Here is a 19,372-nt window from a genome sequence, read left to right on the forward strand (position 1 = left end):
ACTAATGTCCCTTTTCTGTTTCAGGATACCATACCGCACCATGTCTCCTGTGATCCGTGAAGCTTTCTCTGTTGTTCCTTATTTTCCACGACCTTGACATTTTTAGGTATTTTATTGAATGTCCCCCGATTTAGGCTTCTCTGAAGTTTTCTCATGATTAGACCCGAGTTATGGATTTTCTGGAGGTATACCACAGAGGCAAAGTGCCCTTGCTTTCCACCCTATATCAGGAAGTATGTGATATCAACATGACTAATCAATGGTGAGGTTAACCTTGATCACATGGGTGGACGGCTCTGCCAGTTTTCTCCACTGTAAAGTTACTGTTTTCCCCTTTCTAGATGCTACGGATTGGAAGTGAATCACTAAGTCCAGCTTATACTCAGAGGGAGGGAACTGAAACCCCACTCCCTGGAGGGGGGAGAATCTACATCTCTAATTTGGAATTCCTCTATAAAGATTTGTCTCTTCCCGGTAATTTATTTATTTATTAAATTATTTGTTTATATCAGGATGGATTCAGGGACATCGATTTTATCATTTGAGTTACAGTCCAGTACCTTTTCAAATTGTTGCTCACATTGTTCTAGCTCTGGTCATTAGGATCTCTTTCGGGTTGGTTCCTGTGTCTTTTTGACATGCTTCCATTTGGTTTCCCATTACCTTGCCTTCTGACACTATACAACGCTTCAGGCTCTTTTCCCTGCGTTAAAATCAGTTCTTTCTCTCCAGGGGGCCCTGATTCCTTTATTGGGAAGATGGTATTTGGAAATCAAGTTCTGAGCGCTGGGTATGTTCTTTGCTACTGGGTCATTGCTTTAGGAAGCATATGAATGTAGAGTAGCCGACGTATAGGCACATATCGACATTTCTACACCTGTCTCTCTATATATGTAAATAAAAACGAGTTCCCGCTGATACCTCCAACTTGAATCCAGCACCACTGGGTTTGTCCTGGCCTCCTGCCTTTCCTCACTGTCCCTTCTTACTCTGACAATGCCAAATGGGCTCCCATTGTCTACAACTCCTACACTTATTTGTTCCCCTTAATATACACGTAGTTTCAGAATCACTAATCCATATCCCTGCGAAAACAATTTCTAATGAGAATACAGTGTTTTTCGTATAGTTCTTTTTGTCTTTCGCCTTACAGGTCTCTGTCGAAATGCTGTTTTCCAAAACAAAAAGCTGACCTAGGTCAGCTTTTTTTCCCCCTTGTTGATGGGTGCATCTTAATATTTTCAAGGCATTTCCGTATGAGGCTTCACCTTTGATCATGTCGTTATCGCTGTGCAAAGGAAGAAGAAACCATGTCGTGTGAGGAGGAATTGATTGCTTCGTGATCAGTTGGATCCATGATTAGTTACACCTTGGGACTTTGGGCTTTGCTAGACCTCGCTACCTTTCGTGAGGCTGCTGTTTGCTTGGTGGGTCTGGGCTGCAGAGACAGCTGTGACACACGATATCTGGTCAAAGAAGGTGAAATATGGCTGAGCAGCTTGTCTCTTCCTTGGGCGGGCAGAATTGTCAGATGTCAGGGGAAGGAGGCTTAGCGATCTTGTGACTCAACCTATTTTCCTTATAGATGCGGAAACTGAGGCCTAGAGAGACAATGTGACTTGTCCAAGATGAGCTAGCTGGTTGGAGCCAGAAAGGGGGACAGGATCCAGGGCTCTGCATTCCCATGTCTGTATTCCTCGCCACTCCGTGTGGGCTGCAGGGCCAGAGGTCACAGGTCTGCAGAAAAAAAGCCCCTTTGAAATTATTCAGACAGGCAGGAGAATTCACCACCTTTTCCTGAATAGAGAGGTAGATCCAGGACCGTCTCTTCATACCCTGTGCATTCTGAAATGGGGGAGAGAGTAGATTAAGAAATGATTGATGGGTCTGCAACGTTGGTCCCTGCGTGTCACCGAGCAGTGACTTCACTCAAAAGTGGCAACTTGAGGGATCGTGTGAATCCAGGAGCTACCATTTTTTTAATCAGCGTCATGTTCTCTCTTAACTGGCATCCGCACTAGTACCTAAAAGACTGAGGAGGGTCGTGTCTGTCTTGCCCAGGTCATGGGATTATTTTAAGGCTCCCCACGTAACTATAACAAATGAAGCAAACCCGTTTTTCCTTTTTCTTTACTAACTGCTGGTTTTCTTTAAAAAAAAAAAAGATGTCTATTTTTGGGGAGACCGAGAGTGCAAGTGTATAAGGCGTGCACGTGAGCAGGGGAGAGGCAGACAGAAAGAGAGAGAGAATGCGAAGCAGGCTCTGAGCTGATAGCACAGAGCCTGACGTCGGGCTCAAACTCACGAATCATGAGATCGTAACCTGAGATCGTGACCTGAACCCAAACCAAGAGCTGGACACTTATCCGACTGAGCCACCCAGGCCCCGCTAAGTGCCGATTTCCTGATCTCCAGTACAATGGAACACAATAGGAATTCAATAAATGTTTATTGGGTGAATGAATTAAGGATCATCTGAGATGTTTCAGGTAGAAGTACTGTTTCATCTCTGAAGCACTGTACAGACATAAGGGATTGTTAATGATGTTAGCATTTAAGCTTGTTAACATTTAAGGTGTTAACTCTAAGCTTGGGCAAGTTGCTTAACCTCTCTGGACTTCAGTGGCCCACTTTGCCGTATAAGATGCTCTAGGCTCATCGTGTCTTTTGAATTAAACTAGATGATCCCTAAGGTCCCTTTCAGATCTGTAATTCTGTAATTTTGGTGTTCACTGTCATTATATAAAGAGTACCGTGAGAATTTCCAGATAGATTTAGGATATAAACGTATCATAAACCATCATGGGCTAGAGAATAAGGATGACAAGTTGATTTCTTTTTCTGTGTGAATTCTAGTTGATTGGTTGTGGCTGCTTGGAATGCGGTGCTGAGAAGGCCTCTAGGTATAGAGTTATAATGATTGATTAGTGATGTCTGTCATGGGCACAGGATACAAAGCATTAGCAATCATACCAAATATCTACCGTCTCCAACCTAGATGCTCAAAATGGCAGCTGCCCTGGAATTTCTGACAGCAATGTTATTCTTGATTTTGCATGATAATGTAGAGACCCCTTGGGTGAGGCCAGAGTTTCCTGGAGGTAAATAAACCAAGAGCTCTATAGACTTGTAGTAAATCACTTCTTCCTTCCACTGCTTCTATTTTTTATTTGTCAGGCCCATGAAGCAAATTAACCTGATTGATTAATTGATTGTTGAGAAGTGAAATCTAGATTCAGGATCTTTCTACCAACCGGAGACTCATAGATGTATGGGCCTCTGTTCTCGAGGAAATTGAGAACGTAGACTAACATAAAAATGCTACATGTAAACACGAGCCCATTCCTCCCATAAATACGTGTCGAGCACCTACAGTGTTCAGACAAATGCATGAAACTGAAAACACAGCTAATCTTTCCAGAAGTACAGCCTTTCCCCCTTTTAGTTTCCAAAAGAGTGGTGGCCAAACCACTGGTCATTAGGTGTGGGCCTGTGAACTTTCTGAATATAACCCGTGTTTCCCTCAGTCTACCCTAGCGATAAGGAAATGATTAAGTTTTGGGTCTAACTCCCAGGATTCCTGAAGAAAATATACCCATAGGGCTTTTTGAGTCTCTCATTGCACACAGGGGACACTAACCAGTCCAGAAGAGACCTTCCCAGCCCTCAGGTGCCAGCCTGCTGCTCCGTATGCTTTTGAAACCCAAGGATGTTGTGAGCATGAGGACATTCCCATCCTTCCCTGGACCTAGAAGTGTGGAGAGGCCTCTGCATCTTGGTTTGGGGGTCATGTGTATTGATGCCCACCTGTCATCACTTCATGGCCCTCCAGAAATGTGTCTCAGCTGAGGAGTGATGTGGCAAGTCTGTCTCCTCTTCTCCCTTCAGGGTGGTCTGCCTTTGCCATAGCAACATTGGCTTCTGGTTACCCTCCCTCAGGACTGGTCTTTCTCCACTGTCCAGGCAGTTCCTGAAAAGGCTGCACTAACTGAGCGATTACTTCAGGACTTGAAATAGCTTTTTTTTCCTGTCCCAGATATGACACAGTCACTTCCCCAATAGAGCCATCACTCCAAGAGGAACAGGACGTCCTTGTAACGAAGCCAAGGGGGTCACATGATCAGACAGCCAGGGGCCTCCCGAGACCTTGTTTCCCCTTAAGCTGTTGGCCAGGACTTGTCTACAAAAGCCTATCTATGACAGACCCTGGCAAGCCATCCCGGACCTGCCCTCTTTTAGGGTTTCACTCCAGAGCAGTTTCTCCAGGGAATAAATGTTAATGAATGAATAACTAGGAGGGCGATGGTGAGAATTTCTGTGGAGCATCTTTGGTGGCCACATGCATGCACATGCTTCTGCAGTAGAAGAATCGAGGAATCCCCATGGCCTGTTACCCTCATCCCCGGCAGCACCCCTCAAAGAAGCCATAAAGTTTACACAGGCAGCCCATCTTGCCGATTGGGGAATTCTTGACCTCGTCTGGAGCCAGCTGGAGTAGAGAGTGCGAAGCGGGGGGAGGAAAGGTTTTCCTTAGAATTCAGGGTCAGGGAGGAGAGAAAGGGCATTTATGAAGGATGAAGCCCAGCCCAACCCAGCCCCAGACTCCCAGACCTCGCAGACATGGTCAAGTTTTATTGGGAAGTTACCAGGCACTCCAGGGGGAAAATATGATTTAGGCAGCCATGCAGGAGCAGGGGTGAGAGAGCTGAGAAAGGTCTTCAAGAGGCCCAAAGAAGGGGAAAATTAGCTGAGTCAGAAGCCAGCAAGAGGAAACCGAACCAGAGGAACTTGGCGAGTAGAGCCAGAGGCAGCCTCACACTAGGAAAGGGAGGTGGGGTTCCCCCTCCACTTTTTTTTTTAACTCTTGACTTTCTGATGCCATAAAAACTGTAGGAGACACACAGTGGTCTTACGTTCATTTAGCTAAACCTTCCAGTCAACTAACAGTCACCTTTTGGGTGAGTGGGAGAATCCCCACTCACACTAGGAAAAGCCTCCGGAATGCCAGGAACCTGGGCAGATTTTCCAGGGCCATCTGGTTTCGCTGCTCACCCCCTTTCTCTTCTTTCCAAGAGTGAAATAGCAGATAAATCCAAATGCTCCAGGGATTCTGACCTCTGGAAGAACTGAAGCCGGCCATCGGCCAGACGAGGCCGCATCACTTTGATACGTGCGTGGGATGTGGGGAAAGCCATCGAGGTTGCATCAGCTGGCGTGCACAGTTGCAGGCAACGGAGATCACCGTAGCTGCTCTGGGCAGGGAGGGAGGTAGCTGAGGACACTGGGAAGCTCGCAGAATTGTCAGAAGGGCGGGAGGAGCGGGCTCTAGGCTGAACCTCTACGAACACCTCCCAGAGCCACACTGCAGGATTGGATTGGTAGGAAGCTGCTGCCCTCGGCAAACCTGCCGGGCCCACAGAATATTTGCCTGCATCCCTCCTGTTCCAAATCGAAGTCCCATGTGTGTGCATCGAAATGGCAAAATGTAAGCCACGTGTCTGTACCCAGCAGCAAGGGAGGCTGAGAAATGCCTACGCACGCGTGCACACACGCACGCACGCACACACACATGCACACTCACAGGCAAGCACACGCACAATCAATGTGAATATCCTTAAAACATGGAGAGATTATAACAAAACCTTTCAAAGAGCGAGGAATGGGAGGGATCGGCTGCAAGGGGTCTGCGAGCTGTGGCCTGGGACGCTCAGGAAAAGGCAGCGTGAGAAAAGAGCCCCACAGTGTGGGAGAAGTGGGCCTCCCTCCGTAGAATTATACTCAGTTGGTCTTTGGCAAAATGGAGAAGTAAGAAATGCTTGTGCTCTAGATTCTTCACACAGCCAACTGTCCTCACCATCCATTTATTTTTAAGATACTTCCAAAAAGGGATTTGAATCACCAGGGTGTTGCTTTGCACCCTACAATACTAGTCCAGGTCGGGCATTATGAAAGACATAAACAGTTAAACACACGGCTGCTGGTCTTGATGGGGGAGCCAGGAAAAATAGACTCACTTCAACCTTATGGAAATAGCCGTGTTATGAAAAGCACCAAACGGATGGTGCAGACAATGGCAATGAAGTTGCTCAGAGGAGAGCTGTGGTTTGGGCAGTCAGGATGGCTTTTTGGAGAGTGCACGACCCTAACTTGGCCTTGAAAACCGGGTAGGATTTAGACAGACAGTCCTGGTGGTGGGGATGAGGTGAACATTGTTCAGAGTGGGTACAAAGTATGTAGGTCAACACGATCCGTGGGAGGAATGGTCAGTTATAAGCCCAGAGGCCGTGCAGGGGTGAGTAGGAGAATTGTGGGAGATATAGCAATAGAAACTTGAACTGGGACCCTGCTTTGGAGAATCTCGATTGCCCCATGTATCAGTCAGGACTACTTTTCATTTCCAGTGGTAGAAATCCAATTCAAATTGACTTAAGGTAAAGGGAATTTGTTGTTTCATCGAGTTAAAAAGCCCAAGGCATGAGTTTGAGACGTGGCTGGATGTTGTCAGGCCTCAGCTCTGGGTTCATTCGTGTTGGTTTCACTTTCCAGCAGGCCTTCTTCATGTGGTGGCTCCTGGCAACTCCAGGCTTACATCATCTTGGTTCAGCAATCTCTTGCCCAACATTTCTAGCAGAATGCTCAGAATTCTCAGGACTGAGTCTTGCGGATTGGCTCTCCTGGGTCATGAGCAACCACTCCCTACCCCCATCAGAACCATAACTAATACCAGGGGAATACAGGGTCTGTCACTGACCAGTGACCATATGGGAAGGATGATCACTGTCACAGATGCTGTTGGTGCCTCATCCTTATTCCTTTGGCCCTTCCCATTTCAGTAGATGTTGGTTCAATTTCCAGCTGACATCTGCTTCTCTTTGCCTGAGGGCTTTCCGTGACCACCGGGGTCCACCTTCACACGTTCAAGACTGGCCAGAAGTGCCAGGGAATTAACACCGCTTAGGAGCAGCCCTCAACCAATGAGTGATGGAGTTGGTGTTACACACTCCAGCCCTCTTGTCTCTTGGGTGGGAAAGCCCTGAGGTTCGTGTTCTCCGAGGTTCAGAATTCCCCAGTGGGATTAAGTTCCCTTGCCTCCCTCACTTTTTCCTGCTTGCTTGCTGGTGTTTCCTGAGATGGCCTCCTAAGTAAACCACTCACCCTCGAATCTGCTCACCCAGCGTCTGCTCTTGCAGAAACCCAAGCTAAGAGATTCCCCAATGGAAGAACAGAGTGCCGTTGCCAGAGTAAAGGGGAATGGATACCGGGTAAACAGAGACAATGGATGTCAACTTCCCTTGGTCAAAAGATTGGGCCTTTTTTGTTTCCTTCTTATAATTTGACTACTTCCTCTCAGGGATGGGAAGTGACTTCCTTCAGGGAAAGGACATAGCTTGCTCACTGAGGTGGTCCCAGAATCTGGTGCACAGGAGATGCTAAAACAATATTTATTGCACTGAATTGAATTTTATAGGCGGTGAAGAACAGTGAAAGAGTTTCCTGAACCCATGGGTGGCAAAACATGCTTCGTTTTTCCATTAAGATTAAATACCATGGAGGCAGTGTGCATTATACATTGGAGAGAGGGATTCCAAGAAGATACATTCAGCAGCAACCATAGCAGTTGGGGCCGGAGGTGGTAAGGTGAGAGCCTTTACTTTTAGGCTACAGCTGTGTGCTCACCAACCCCACATTCTCTCCTCCTGGCCACACATCTAGGCTATATTCCCATTCTCTCCTGCAATGAGGTGGGGGCCTGAGTGAGCTCTGACCAATGGAATGTGGGACCCTAGGCTTGGCCCCTAAAAGATCTCCTGTGACGAATCCCACTCGCCTTTGTCTCTCACTTGCTAGCGGGATGCTGAGAATGCAGTGGAGGACTCCAAGGCCACAGCAGGTGACAGAGCCACTGGGGTGAAGGGGGCTTGGGTCCCTGGGTTGTTGTGTGGGACAGAGTTCCTCACCCTTAGTTTCTCACTGGTCTGGAGCAAGAGTGAGAAATAAGCCGATACCGCGTGAAGTCACTGAGCTGTTGGATTGCTACAGAGTGGCCATTGGCTACCCTATTGCAAAACACCTCATCTGAAAACAAAACAAAACAGAAAACACCTCATTTGAATCTGGGGAGGGAGAGAGAGGAAACCAGCATCACCAGTAAGGGGAGAGTCCTGGCTGTGATTGTCCTCCCATAAGCTGGCAGCAGACAGACATGCCCACAGATGTAGAGGGTTGGAAGAGAGAGAGCTGATCGTCAGGGAGGTTTTGGACCCCTTCTCGGCATGAAGGCTGTGAGGTGACGGGGATATATATCCAAATGGAAGTTCAATGGGAAGTTGAAAAGAGGCGTGAGATTTGGTTAGAACCTGTCCTCACAGAAGTGGTCACTGAGGCAGGAGAGGAGTGATTTGCTTGAGGAAGAGCCTGTGAAGGGAGAATAGAAGGGGGTCCAGCACAGAATCTTTGTGGTTTTCCAGAGTCAGCAGATGACAGGAGGAAGAGTGTGGTCAGAACGGTAGGAGCTGCCTAGAGAGACACTCAAGGCCAAGGGTGGAGGAAGATACCAGAGGTATTATACTTCATATACTGAAGAGAGCCAGAAAGCACCTTACTTCTCCACGGACTAAGACGAGCTGAGAGGAAAGTCACAGTGTGAGGGTGGAGGCAGGGAGGGGCTGAGAAGAGAAACCAACCATCTCTGAAACCTGGAATCCCTTGGAGTGATTCGCACCAGGAGACAGGGAATGGGGAGTTGCTTTTTCATACAGGTGTCTGGGGTAGGAGAGGGAGAAGGACAAAAGATGGGTAGCGTGAGGTTCCTGTGAGCAGAAAGGGGCCAGGACTCGGCTAACTTTGGGTATAACTGCTAACGTGACCTCATCTTGTACCCAGAATCTGGTCAGGTCTTGGGGGGCTACATGAGTTATATGCTACGGTTCCTCCAGTCAAATGAGTGTGTAACATAAAGCAAAGCTGTTGCACGGTGCCCTGACCGTGTGGGTTTGGGCACATCTGAAATGAATAAGCCTCAGTTTCTTCATCCATAAAATGGGCCTTAAGTAATTCCTACCCCAAAGGACCATTGGTGCTATTACATTCCGTAACACCCAGTCATGTATGTGAACCACGTGATGCAGAGGAAGAGAGTCAGTAAATGGTAGCTTAGACTCATCTCACAGCCTGCCTGACTTTAGGGGGGTTGGAAATAATAATATCATTAACTGACGTTTTGCGTCTAACTTTGCTGTGTGCAAAAGGCTTTCACACATATTGTAGCAAATGATCCTTTGGCTTGTGGATTGTATTCCTTATTTAAAATTACACAGTAGTAGAGGGGTGCCTGGGTGGCTCAGTTGGCTAAGCATCTGAGTCTTGTTTTCAGCTCAGGTCATGATCTCACGGCTTGTGAGTTCGAGTCCTAGGTCGGGCTCTGCGCTGACAGTATGGAGTCTGCTTGGGATTCTCTCCCAAGCATCCTGCTTGGGATTCTGTCCCTCTCTCTCTCCCCTCCTCTGCTCTCTCCCTCCCTCCCTCTCTCTCTCTCCAAAAATAAATAAATATGCTTTAAAAAAATAAGATTCAGTAGTTGAGACACACTGATTTTACGGAAGAAGAAACCTACATTGGCTTTAATTCACATCTTCTGAGGTTCGATTCAGCAGGAAAGCAGCAGAAAGAACACACGTTCTCCCACAAGCCAAGGTCTAGGCCTGCACTCACTAGTTCTTGTGCGGCCATGATCAGTCCTTGGAGCAATCCTTGTGATGAAGAGAATGGAATGTGCTGGTTGGTTGAGACCCAGGTCACGTGTCCCACAGTGGAGCCTGGAGGAGTTTCCATCTGAAGTGTTGGGACTGGGAGTGTGGGAGCAGGTTCTCCAGGGGGGAAATCAGGGAGTTATTCTCGAAAATAGCATGAATAGAAGCTAGATGGCAAAACCAGCTGGTGTTCTTGAGGGTCAGTGCCTTTCCAGGAGGGTAAGGGTCTCCGTCTGGTTCTCCAATATGTTTTCCTATTCCTCTAGTACAGGGATGCACGGCTAGTGGGTCTTTGGATCTCAGCTTCTTGGGTAGGAGCTGGAAAATCTCACAGCTACAGCCACCTTGGCACCGGAGAGGTTAAAAGCTCCAGGGTCTGGTATACAGTGAGATGAAGGATGGGGCCTGGAGTCGGTAGCAAACATTTTTTTTAAAGTTTATTTATTTATTTTGAGAGAGAGAGAGAGAAAGGGAGCACGTGCACGAGTGGAGAAGAGGCAGAGAGAGAATCCCAAGCAGGCTGTACGCTGTCAGCGCGGAGCCCAATGTGGGGCTCGAACTCACGACCCTGTGAGATCATGACCTGAGCCGGTCAGACGCTTAACCAACTGAGCCACCCAGACGCCCCTGTAGCAAATATTTTGAGGCCATTATACGCTCCAGGCTCTGTGCCAAGGGCTTTCCTGGATTATCACGTTTCATTATCCTCATGGACACCTCACAGGATAGGCACCGGTGCTAATCTCCCCACTGCAGAAGAGAAAACAGGCTCACAGAGATTAAGTAATCTCCCCATTCAAGGACACATGTCAGCAAGTGCCAGACTGAGAACTTGATCTGAATGGTTTCGTTTTTAGACTTCCAAGGACTGATCATCCTGGGGAAACTGAGGCAGCACCTGGGCAATACGGCTGTTGGGGGAGGAGCCTCCTCCCCTCCCTACACATAGGGGATTGCCGTGTTGGTTTAAGGCATCTGGAGATCTTTAATAGGAAGCGTTTCAGGACAACCAAGGACTCCTTCGCAGCTGGTGAGGGAAGGGCTTCTGGAAAGTTCATCTGAACTCTACCAAACCCTCTTTCTGTAGAGGAACGGATAACGATCACCCACCTTCTCCTCCCCTCCCCATCACCTCCCACCTTGCGTTAAGGCACAGCCACTTGTCCTAGAGGGCGTCCTACTCTAGTCTCAGCCCTCTTAACGCTGGGTGCGCTGGTAGTTACCTAGACGGAAGCCTCTCAGCCCCTCACCCTACTTTATATTTCCCGTGGCATGTGACGTATATCGTTTTTGTAGTATCTGCTTCTCTTAGTGAAATGGAAGCTCCAGAAGAACAGGGTTTTACTTTGACCAGAGTTGCATCCCTAGTGCCTAGAACAGTACTTGGCACACGGTAACTGTTAATAAATATTTATTGAATGCATGCCTGTTTCCCAAGCGCTGCGCTGAGTTCTGCCCGTGCATTATCTCATTGAATCCTCAAAGGTCTATGGTTTGCCCACACTGGGCCCTGGAACCCATTTCAGGAGATAGTGAAGTAGATATTTCTCCCCTACACCCTTTCCTGGCAGCCTCCTAGCAGCTCTTAGGTGTAAGAAGCCCTAAGGCCGGACCAACCAGCCTTCACAGGCTGTGAGATTCACAAGGCTGGGGGTTCAGCGTGCTTGCTTGCCGTGACCGGCACCAGCTGATGCCAGCACCTTCACACCTCTCTCGGTGTGTGAGTCTCTAAGGGTACAGGACAATCACAGCTCCCAGAACTTTCTCTCCAGAAAGTAGCAACAAGCCAAAGAGGAGAGAACCATCCATGGATGATCTGGGGGGACTTCTGTCCCTGCCCCCTGTTGACCCTGGGGAGGATGTACTCAGGACAGTGGGGTTGGGTGACAGCTTGGAGTGGATAAAGGGAAGTTTTTTGGGCTTCTCCTCGTCTCCTCCACTCTTGCGGCTGCCCTCCACTGCCTTGGGTTCAGGGAGAACGAGGGCTCAGGCCTGGCCAGAAGTTGCCCCAAGGACAACTGGAGTGAACTGCCCAGCCCTCAGCTGGTGAGGGGCTCCTTTCCTAGGCTGGGCCTTTCCAGAGTATGGGAAATTGTCACACCCCAAGAGCTGATAGCTTACATACTATATAATGTATTTAGAGCTCCCGGGGGCCAACAGCAGCCTAAGGTGGCTCGTAAGATTTCTGGGGTGAATGTTTATGGTTCTGGGAAGGCAACACTGATCTGCCATAAAAAGTACTCCTTTTTCCACTTCCTTCTCAATCGTGACTGTGGTAGTGTCCTTTGCTCTGGCCCGATGCTCCCCGTTCACTGTTCATTTAAAATAGACTTCCTCGGGGCGCCTGGGTGGCGCAGTCGGTTAAGCGTCCGACTTCAGCCAGGTCACGATCTCGCGGTCCGTGAGTTCGAGCCCCGCGTCGGGCTCTGGGCTGATGGCTCAGAGCCTGGAGCCTGTTTCCGATTCTGTGTCTCCCTCTCTCTCTGCCCCTCCCCCGTTCATGCTCTGTCTCTCTCTGTCCCAAAAATAAAATAAACGTTGAAAAAAAAATTAAAAAAAAAAAAATAAAATAGACTTCCTCTCATGCAGATGCTACTTGCTTTCTGGTTAATTAATAAACGTACAACAGATACTTATTGAAGACTTCTTGCAGGCGATGCTATGCCCACAACAGTGGGTAAGACAGACCAAACCCTGGCCCTCTTGGGGTTTATAGTCCAGGGCAGAGTAGTTTATTTGGCCTCAGATGTAGGCCTAGTTCTGTGTTCTTTTTTTTTTTTTTTAATTTTTCTAATGTTTATTTATTTTTGAGACAGAGAGAGACAGAGCATGAGCAGAGGAGGGGTAGAGAGAGAGGGAGACACAGAACGTGAAGCAGGCTCCAGGCTCTGAGCTGTCAGCACAGAGCCCGATGCGGGGCTCGAACCCACGAACCGTGAGATCATGACCTGAGCCAAAGTCGGATGCTTAACCGACTGAGCCACCCGGGCGCCCCTAGTTCTGTGTTCTTAGTCCTGGTGTGGCCTGTATGCGGCAGAAACACATCCATGGCTTATTAGAATTGTGGAAACGTAACTCAGTTCATCCAGAGGACCCGCACCCCCCCATCCACGCCACCTCACACAGCTCCCCTCTCTTCCTATTTAATCCTGGAGGCTGCCTTTTGGTTCCACGAACACCAGTACCTACAAGGGGTTTTTTCTGACTGCTCTGTGGCCAACACCACAGCCAGCAAACCTTCTTAGGGGCCGCCAAGCGCTAGCTGCTCCAGGAGGTGGAAGCTGTCGGGCCTCCAGGAGGACAGCGCTGGCAGGTGAGAAAAGAGAATCATCAGTCTCAGTAAATGCCTTCAGCTCGCCCTGCAGTGGGGATCATCATGCCGTGGATTTGCTGTGTGTTTTGGACAAGCTTCCTGAATTTTCTTCTGCCTTTTGTTATGACACCATCAGCCGATCCTCAGAGTTTCAGGGTAGCGACATCACTCTGTTTATCCTCAGCAGCACGAAACTCTGCGGGTTTGTGGACACAGAAGGCCACCGACGGTCTGGAGCAGGAGGAGTGAGGTGAGAGGGTGCAGGCCTTTGCCTAAGTGGCAGCTGGATTCCCTTCTTGTCTAAGAGACTGGTCCGAGGTGCCCAGCCTTGGACTGAGCCGTCACGACGACAGCTCACAATGGCTCGGGGCCGGCCGAGAGGCCCACTCCTGGGCGTTCAGCATGGGGAACTCTTTGACATGAATCTGGCCTCCCCCTGCCCTTTCCCAGAGCAGCAGACTGAGGGTTTCCAAGAGGGTTTCCAACCACCTTAGCCTTGGGTCACACAGCGGGTGGAAGAACTGGTCTGGAATTGGGGATGCCTGTCCTTTAGTTCCCTGCTCTTCTGCTCCCTGTTTATACTTGACCCATCAATAGTAATTCAATGCCGTGCAGATAAAGGCCTGTATTTTCATGATCAAAAGTACAAGCAATATATATATATATATATATATTTTTTTTTTTTTAATTTTATTTTTTGGTAAGAGGTTTAAATATTCCCAGGAGCCTGAAAAAAAAAAAAAAAAAGAATACAACTTTCCCCCATGCCTGTGTCACTTCCCTGGAGGGACGTTACAGCCCCTGTACAAATGTCAATATCACAGAACCTGAATCTGTTTTACTTTAACACCTGATCCAACTCCCACATCTCGGAAATCTTTGGCGGTGGGGGGTGGTGTGTGTGCATCCGTGTGGTTGTGTGTGGGCACGTGCATGCACCCTATAAAGAAATTTTTGCGGTAATAGTTTTTGTCTCATCAGATATCTCAAGTGAATTTCTGGAAGAACTCGTTTCTTCTAGAAGTGACCATCTTTTGGAAGAATCATTTACGGAAGAATCTTCCTTAGATGCTCGGGAATAAGTCATTGCCAGTGGTGGTGAGTGTTCCCAAGTCTTGCTTTTTTGCATGTACAGGCGATACTGGATAGAAAGCACCCAAATGTCTATACCAGAAGTTCAATTATAAAGTGGTTATGGGAACCGGGAATATATTTTCTCATTAAAAACAACATTATATATGGCTATGTGGTTTCGTTAATCCTTGAAACTTGTTTAACTTCATATATAGTTGAAATGCTGCCCGTTTGGAATTAATGTAGGTATGAAACACTACTTTCTCACCATCAGTGCTTAAATAGAAAAACTATAAAACCAAATAAGAATTCCTTTTTAATTATCATGAATGTTGGTGGTAGGGGTGAGTGGTTTTATTAGACGTGGAGATAGATGAAGACTTTGTGAGGATTCTGGATGGGACCTTTACATATGGGCTTTGGGAGTGATGGTCCTGATTTTTTAATATGGTTAACTTGGCTTTTAGACTTTCTCTTCCTTCTCCAAGATATTGTTAGCCCCACTGTTTAAGTTGATCAGGCATGTTTAGGGCATTTTCCCTCTTGAGAGACTAGAGAGGAGATAGAAGAAAGTGGGCAAATGAACTGCCCGTGTATGTGAGCGGGGACACCCTACAGTGCATGGGTCCCCTGGCACTGATTTTTGGGGGGGGAGGGGAGGAGGAGAGAGCTAATGCACAACCCACTCACATGGCTCGAGCCCAAGGGTCAGTGGTAGCCCAGGGCCTGAACTCTCCCAGTGTCTAATGGGAATGAGTCACCCCAAATCAGCGTGTCAGCACCATTCTGGCAGCTAAATCCCATGCAGTCCTGCTAGCCAGTAGGAGTGATCCTCTTTCCCTGATGTCTTTCTGAAACCTGAACCCAGCCAGAAGCCCAGAACAACTTGATAGACACGAAGTCCAGAGCCCTTTGGGACATCTGGTCACCACCATACATTTGGGGAGTGGGAACAGGGCAGGGGAGGGGGTGGATAGAGGGATTGGAGAGCATCCAAAAAAGAAGATATAGGGTTCGGGGCAAGAGAGGGGGACTTGGGAGACTTTGAGTGGGGCATGAGTCTCACTCGTCTAAAGGCAGTACTGTGGGAGAAGCTGTCCTGAGATGCGCTCAAATAGCCCTTGAATGGCAAAGGCAATAGAAAAGGGGAGATATTGACACTTCAAGTCTTCCCAGTAAGAGAAGAAAGGGGATGGTGGGATGAGGTGAAGTCACTTCCCTGCACTGTCCACCAGCGACATTGACCCTACGCCTGGCTTGGTTCATGTGAAAGCAGAACAATGTTTGCCCGGCCTCATGAGTGCTGGTGGGGGAGAAAGCGACCATAAATTCATCGTGCTCATGGTGCTGGCGAATGCTTGGGTTAGAGAAATGAGGTTTGATGAGGATGGCCTGAAGGTCATAAAGTTCGTCGATTCTTTTAGTTCTTAAAATCTATCCAAGAATCACACTAGCTGTGGCTCTGAACCACGTGCTTTCGGTCTCCAGCGGAAATGCTTTTAAAAAATTCAGATTTCTTAAGAAGCTGTCTGCCTACATTGAGGGATGTTTTAAGAGACAAAATTATGGAGCTCTTTGTCCCATTATGGAGCTCCTTATAAGGAATACAACATTCTTTATAAGCAGCTGTGGAAGAAATTTCTCCTAGGTCTTTGTTCTAGGAATAGTTGTTTTTCTCCTAAATACCTGGATTTTATTTTGTGGATGCTAGAGATCTTACAACTGACCATGTCTCCTTTTTTATTGCTTATATTAAAATTTCAAGCAATCTTGAGCAAGTGTACAGAACTCACAACCTACAGAGCTAAAAGCTTGCTGTGAGTATCTCCATCTTTTTTTTCTTGTTTCCTTCTTTTCTTTAATTTCCCTACATACCTATTGTTTTGCCTTCATTGTCTTGCATGTATCTTGCGTGTATTCATCTTGAACTATTTTGGGAACAAGATGGTTAAATAAATACAAAGGTAGTGAAGGGGCATTAGCTCACGCGAGTCCATTTGCTGACTGTGGTCGGGTGGCTTGAACAACAGGCTATTCATAAGCACAGGAAATTTGCAAGACTGATGTTAGAAACTCTGGAAGTACCTGCACTATTTATAGTTGCATTTTTAAACAAATTCTTGAATCTGCACGGTGAATATGTGCCATTCTAACTGGAAAGGTAATTATTAAATTCCTCAGTAGTCATTTGGCCATAGCATGGAAGTACCTCTACACTCAGGGAAGCAAGAGACTGGTGATTTCTTTCATCGAAGCAGTACTCTTTTCTTTTTCAGGTTAATTCCATTCAAAGATCAAAGTCCAAATAGTTAATCAAAACCACGGATTTTGCAAATCCTCAGCCAGTCTTGGACTAGATGTGCAACCACCAAGTAGTGAGGAGAGCAAAGTGAAATGGGACCAGGCCCTTTAAAAATACGTAGTGTGTTGAACATTTTTTTTCTTAGCACTCAACACTGAACCTTGTTACTCTTCAAATTATCTTCCTTCTCCGCTGGGAAGAGAAACAAGCTGAAGCTAACAATGGTTTGAATGGGGTAAAGAAGGGTATTCATTTTCTAAATATAGATGACCCTTGAACAACATAGGTTGGAACTCTACGCGTTCACGTATATGCGTGGGTTTTTTTTTTCCAGATAAATACAGGGCACTACTATAAATGTATTTTCTCTTCCTTATGATTCTCTTAATAATGTTTTCTCTAGCTTACTTTATTGTAAAGATACAGTATGTAATACGTATAACATACAAAATAATGTGATATGTGACTGTTCATGTTATCAGTAAGGGGTCCAGTCCACAGTAGGCTATTCGCAGTTAAGTTTTGAGGAATTCAAGGTTATATGCTGATTTTCAACTGTGTGGGGGGTGGTCACCCCTAACACCACATTGTTCAATGGGTCTGTCTCATTCTAAATATCCCTTCTGGTTCTCCTTGTGTTGTCTGGTCACAGGAGGGAATGGTAATGAGCCTACCTGTTCACACATGGTTCAAGTACTGGGTACAGCTCGGTATCCTAGAGGTGAGCAGAACAGCCGTGTCATTTATGGAAGTGATTCAGTCTTCGTGGGCTTGCTTCCCCTCCAGGACCAACTGGAGGCCAAATTGGAAAGAAAGAAAAGATTAGGCCTCATTAGTGTGGCCCCTTTTCCATTGGGACTGATTCTGACTCTTACCTGCTTTGAATTGAAGGTCAAGGAGATTTTCTGGTACAAATATTAACAGCGCAAAAAAATTGGCCCAGAGTATGGAGGGGAGTTTGAAAAGGAGAGAATCAAGTCCCCTGTGTCCTTAAAGAAAAGACTTTGAGAAAAAAAAAATCACAACTTGTAAATTTCTTTTTTTTTTTTTTTAATTTTTTTTTCAACGTTTATTTATTTTTGGGACAGAGAGAGACAGAGCATGAACGGGTGAGGGGCAGAGAGAGAGGGAGATACAGAATCGGAAACAGGCTCCAGGCTCCGAGCCATCAGCCCAGAGCCTAATGCGGGGCTCGAACTCACAGACCGCGAGATCGTGACCTGGCTGAAGTCGGACGCTTAACCGACTGCGCCACCCAGGTGCCCCTCAACTTGTAAATTTCAAAAGGCCATCTTGTTTCCCATTTTTTTCTTTATGAGATAAGGATATAATAAATACTCATTTGTATACATTTGCCTTACGAAAAGACCCTCTGAAATGGATAGTGGTGGGATTCCAGAAGATTGTTTTTCTCCTGTTTAGATCTAAGATCCAGTTTCCCCACAACAGATGTGAATGACAATATGGTTGGGTGCCCAGTGGCGGCAGGTGACCACCTGCCTACTGACTAGAGTCAGTATGTAAAGAAGAAAGTCATGCCCAGTAAAATTATTTTGGAAGATAGCTCCCCTATTAAGGTAGGGTATACACGGCTTTGTGCATCACACACTAATTGCTTTGCATTCAGGGGCCAAGATGCATGAAAAGATGCACATATTTACAATCAGAATCCACTTCAGGGGTCGAGTGAGAACCGAAGCCAGTCACTGAGGAAATATCTGCCATCTTGTTCCTCACCTTGTGGAGCCTGTACTCACCGAGCGGAATGGGGCCTGAGGAAACATCTGCACTCTTCACTCTCTCGCTCTCTCTCTCTCTCTTTCTCTTCCCACAATGTGGTGTGAGGGCTTATCTTAAACCCGGGGTTGTAAGGCAATCCATTATATTTACCCAGATTGCATCCTGTAGATCAACAAAATCAGCATTATATTTTAAGGTAGACTTATTTAATAAATTAAATGTCATGTATTAGATTCTAATACGAATTTATGGCCACCGCGCCTAGGATTGAGAAAGCCGGAAGGTATGGGGTGGTAGGAATGGGGTGGGTCTGATTACAAAGGCAGGGATTTTTAGGAGGGTGCTGAAGGTTCCTGCCCTCATTTGCTGGGGAGCCCAGCCTAGGAAGCTCTGGGATTCTGCAGCAACAGGCTTCTGCGAGGACAACTCTTCAACGTGGGTCACTTTCCTAACTGGGGTCCTGCTCTTGTTGGGTTGGGGCGGAGGGCAGGAGGAGAGATAGGTTGGAGGTATGGAACTGAATCCTTTCTAGGTACCCCTCTGGTTCACTCCCTCATCCCCAAATAGAAACAGGTGTCCACAAGACTGGTATGTCACCGAGAGATGTCTGGGGGCCCGGGCAGAGGGAACATTCACCGAACACCCAGCACATGGTTATGAAGCATCTGTGAGATGTGGGGCGTGTGGCATAAGGATCCAGCCTTCTTGGGGGCAGCCCACACACCTTCCTTCTTCCCTGTTCTGGAAGCAGGAACAAGGTGACAGAGAAGACACAGTCATGGCTGCTCGGTGCCCTCTCAGCCAGTGACTTGTCCAGCCTTGCTGATCGTGTGGAGCGGGTCAGTGGAGTTAAGATGTGGGTTCTGGAGTCAGGCAGACCTGGGTTCAAATCTCACTTGTGGCACTCGTAGAGCGCACGATGTTGGACAAGTTATTGGGCCTTTCTGAGCTTCAAGCAAGTTATTGAAATAGTCTGTAAATGGGAATGATAGTTACTGAATACCTGCTATGTGTGAGGCACCACGGTGCTCTGCCCAGGAACCTTACAGGCTGTGGGAAAGACACCGATGTTTGTTAAGTACAAACCATGGCAGGTGCTCCAAAGGGGAAAAGAAGAAAAAGAAGAATCCTAGGAGACTGTGTAGCCGAGGCCCTAATTTGGGTCATTCTGGGGAGAGGGCTTTAAGGGACGGC

The sequence above is a fragment of the Prionailurus viverrinus genome, chromosome B3 (genome assembly GCF_022837055.1).
Source record: "Prionailurus viverrinus isolate Anna chromosome B3, UM_Priviv_1.0, whole genome shotgun sequence".
Classification (NCBI taxonomy): domain Eukaryota; kingdom Metazoa; phylum Chordata; class Mammalia; order Carnivora; family Felidae; genus Prionailurus; species Prionailurus viverrinus.